Source organism: Elaeis guineensis, chromosome 1 (assembly GCF_000442705.2).
Source record: "Elaeis guineensis isolate ETL-2024a chromosome 1, EG11, whole genome shotgun sequence".
NCBI classification, from domain to species: domain Eukaryota; kingdom Viridiplantae; phylum Streptophyta; class Magnoliopsida; order Arecales; family Arecaceae; genus Elaeis; species Elaeis guineensis.
Genome location: NC_025993.2, coordinates 16,221,487 through 16,226,319, shown reverse-complemented (window position 1 = coordinate 16,226,319; position 4,833 = coordinate 16,221,487).

Below are 4,833 nucleotides of genomic sequence, written 5' to 3'. Positions count from 1 at the left end.
ACTAGAGAATATGATATAAACGATATCAAAATTTTAGATTATGATTAATAGAGTGTGATAGAGTGATATCAAAGCTTAAGATTATGATTTATAAGAACTATGACCTAAGTGGTATTTAAGTATAAAATTATGATCATTAGGGACATGATAAAAGTAGCAGAAATGATTCAAAGTTTGGATTTTGAATCAATAGGTATTGTGATGAAATTTATGCATAAGTAGCATATGATATATATAATAGAACTAATAAATTATGTCTTAGATTACAATAAGTAGGATTTGACCTAAGTATAAGATATGTTGACCCTAGAATAAAATGAAATATAATGATATATTGTGTTGAGTATACTTGTTTAATTATTATTTAGATAATTTTAAAAATTCTAAACTTAATATGGGTGAAGATCATGATGACCTTTTTTAATTTTGATCTTAATTGTTTGATCATTATAATTTTGAATTTATCAAAAAAAATTATTTAGGATGTGACCTAAGAAAGAACTGCATCGCATGAGAGATGAATATTTTTCAAGTATTGAACCTACGAGAGGATCACTTATGAAACTTTATATATATATATATATATATATATATATATATATATATATATATATATATATATATATATATATATATATTTGATTCTACTAGTGGATTGGATTTTGTTATGAGAGCATGGCATGAATAATATCGAAACTTAGGATTATGATCACTACAAATTGCGACAGAGGTGATTCATAGAGTTTGGATGGATAATTTATATCTTGTGTTGTAATTCAAGGCATTAACAATCTATAATTTTATTAGTTCAAAGATTATCTAGCAAAACTTGAGAAATTCTATGGATATAGATCAGAGTGCACAGCAAAAATATGATGGTTTAGTGAATGTATCATGATAAAGAATTTTAAATTTTTTTTTGAATCAAGAAGATTATTTAGGAGCTCGAGGATAAGATAAAAGTTTATACCCTTAAGGTTTCGACTTTGCAATATGCTAATTTCAAGAATAAAATTATTTTATAGAGGAAGAATGTAATAGCCCGGCTAATTGGACTCTTGGTAGCCCAGCTAATTGGGCTCTTAGACTAGTCCAAATTTAAATGACCCAAAAGCCACCAGACCCGTGCATGGCCTGTGGAAGAAAGGAGGAAGAAGACTCTGGTTATTACAGATTGTCACCGTGGGCTGAAGTACGGTTAGTATAGATTGCCACCATGAGCCAAAACATGATTTATGGTTGGCCAGTCATAGACCGAAGTATGACCTTGATTAGTCCAAACTAAGAGACACTACAAGTAAAGAAAATTTTTGTGATAAAAATATTTTCATCACAAATAAAAAGTATTTACGATGAAAAATAAAATTCATCATAAATAATAAATATTTACGATGAAAATAAATTTTCATCATAAATACTTTTATATTAATGATGAAAAAAATTTATCATAAATAATTATTATTTATGATGATTATTTTCATCATAAATAATAAAATATTTATTTTAACTTTAAATTTTTAAATATTCATGATGAAAATATTTTTATCATAAATAATTTAAGTATTTATGATAGAAAATATTTTTTCATCAAAAATAATATTATTTCCAATAAAAATATTTCAGCTCTAATATTTAAAAATAAAAATAAAAAATTTAAAAAATTTAAAAATTATTAATTATTTATGATAAAAATTTTTCATCATAAATAATCTAGTATTTACAATGGATAGATGGTTTCATCGCAAATACTTAATTATTTACGATAAAAAAAATTTATCACTAATATTTAAAAAAAATAAAAAAAAGTAAAAGTTATAGATTATTTATGATAAAAATATTACATCATAAATAGTTAAGGATTTATGATGAAAATAAATTTTCATCACAAATACTCAATTATTTATGATAAAAAAAATTTATCACTAATATTTGAAAAAAATGAGAAACTTTAGAAATTCAAAAATTATAAATTATTAGTGATGAAAATATTACATCATAAATAATTGAGTATTTACAATGAAAAAAAATTATTGGTGTAAATACTTAATTATTTATGATAAATAATTTTTATTGCTAATATTTAAAAAAAAATAAAAAAAATTTAAATATTTAAAAATTATAGATTATTTATGATAAAAATTTTACATCATAAATAGTTGTGTATTTATGATGAAATAAATTTTTATCACAAATATTCAATAATTTATGATAAAAAATTTTCATCACTAATATTTAAAAAAATAAAAAAAAATTATAAATTTAAAAATTATAAATTATTTATGATAAAAATATTACATCATAAATAATTGAAGATTCATAACAAAAATAAATTTTCATCATAAATACTCAATTATTTATGATAAAAAAAATTTATCACTAATATTTAAAAAAATAAGAAACTTTAAAAATTTAAAAATTATAGATTATTAGAGATAAAAATATTACATCATAAATAATTAAGTATTTACAATGAAAATAAATTTTCATCATAAATACTCAATTATTTATGATGAAATATTTTTATAGATAATATTCAAAAAAAATAAAAAATTTAAAAAATTTAAAAATTATAGATTATTTATGATAAAAATATTATGTTGTAAATAATTGAATATTTATGATAAAAATATATTTCTATCGTAAATACTCAATTATCTATGATAAAAATTTTTTACCACTAATATTTAAAAAAAATAAGAAATTTAAAAATTCAAAAATTATAAATTATTAATTATGAAAATATTTTATTATAAATAATTGAGTATTTATGATGAAAATAAATTTTTATCACCAATACTCAATTATTTATGTTGAAAAATTTTCAACGCTAATATTTTAAAAAAAATATAAAAAATAAAAAATTTAAAAATTATAGATTATTTGTAACAAAATTATTATGTCATAAATAATTGAGTATATATGATGAAAAAAATTTTCATCACAAATACCCATTATTTACGATGAAAAATTTTCATCGCTAATATTTAAAAAAAATTATAAATTTAAAAATTATAAATTATTTATGATGAAAATATTAGATCATAAATAATTATATATTTGCAATGAAAATCTTTTTTTATCGCAAACATTCAATTATTTATGATAAAATATTTTCATCACTAATATTTAAAAAAAATAAAAAAAAATTAAAATTTAAAAATTAAATATTATTTGCAATCAAAAATTATTTTTTCATTATAAATAGTTAATTATTTGTGATAAAAATATTTTTATCACCATTATTTCTAAAAAAATTTAAAAATATAAAAATGATAGATTATTTATGATAAAAATATTGCATTGTAAATAACTTAGTGTTCACAATGTAAATTTATTTGCCATCGTAAATAATTGACTATTTATGATAAAAAATAATTTTCATCATAAATACTTTATTATTTATGATAAAATAATTTCATCATTAATAATTAAAAATTTAAAAATTTAAAAAAATAACTTTCAATATTGAAAAAAAATTATTCTTCCAGTATCCAGATTTTATTAGATGATGCAATAAAATTTTTCACCTACAACCGAATCAACCGTCTTTAAGATCCAAGAGCAAACCGCCTCAAAAAATTAAATACAAGAAATTTGATTCAGAAAAAATATCAACTTCTTACTATATAAAGAACAAAATTTTATCAACTATTCATTGGACTAAATTGTGTCATTTACTTCTAAACCATCCCAAAAAAGTTTGGCCAATAATCTTTTGTGACAACAAAATCCTATAACATCTTTAAGAAAAAAGCATAACTTCTTGAATGCTGTCTTTAATCTGTGGCAGATGATGCACCACAGCAGTTCGATCCCTAAAACCATCAATTGATATCGATTCTCCATCAAACAGATCATACTCTATATAGAAATTAAAGCCAACAGATCATCTAAAGATCCTCCTTTTGCGTCGGATCTCAAAGATCTTAGCTGTCGATCAACTCATGACAGTATTGCCATCAAAAAAATAAATCTAATTAATTAATTTTTTTAATTATAAATTATATTTGATTGGAGCAGATTATCAGAGAACTTATCTTATTTTTGTGATCAAGAAGAATCAAATTGATCCATATAATGGTTGTGTCATATTCATCTCATTCTTTTGCACAGATCTGCAATCTTCATAAATCCTGATTAGCATGAATATATTCCAAGGCTGCTAGAATTCATGAATATACCTGAGAAGGTACTTTTAGTGAAAAAATATTTTTTTACAAAAATTATTTATGATAAAATTTAAATTTACATTGCTAATAAGATTATTAATAATGAAATCTTTCATCGTCAATAATTTTTTTGACAAATTTTTTTTAGAGAAAAAATTATTTTAGTGGAGAATTTTTTTTAAAATTTTTAGTAATGATCATAAAATTTTTGTTGCTAATAAACTTATTAATGATGAAAATACTTTTCATCATCAATAATTTTTTTAAATTTTATTATGGGTATTTTTTTAGCAGATAATATTGAGGACGAATATAATTTTTTTGTTGCTAATAAAGTTACTAACGATGAAAATTCTATTGCTAATAATTTTTAGAGAAAAAAATTTTTAGTGGAGATTTTATTTTTCGATGAAAATTATTAGTGATCTACACCATCGTTGCCGTCGCTGTCTACCGGAGGCAAGGTTCTTTGAACCCCTTTTTTGTGTTGATCGGGCCACCGGGGGGTGGAGAGGGTTGCGGGGGGGACGGTGGCACCACGAGGTCGAGGAGGGGGTCGGTCAGTGGGGAGGTGGTCGGGGGCCGGTCGGGGGCGAGGAGGGGAGGGGGGCAGCCGGCGGTGCCACGGGGCCAAGGAAGGGGTCAAGGGGTGGAGACACAGCCG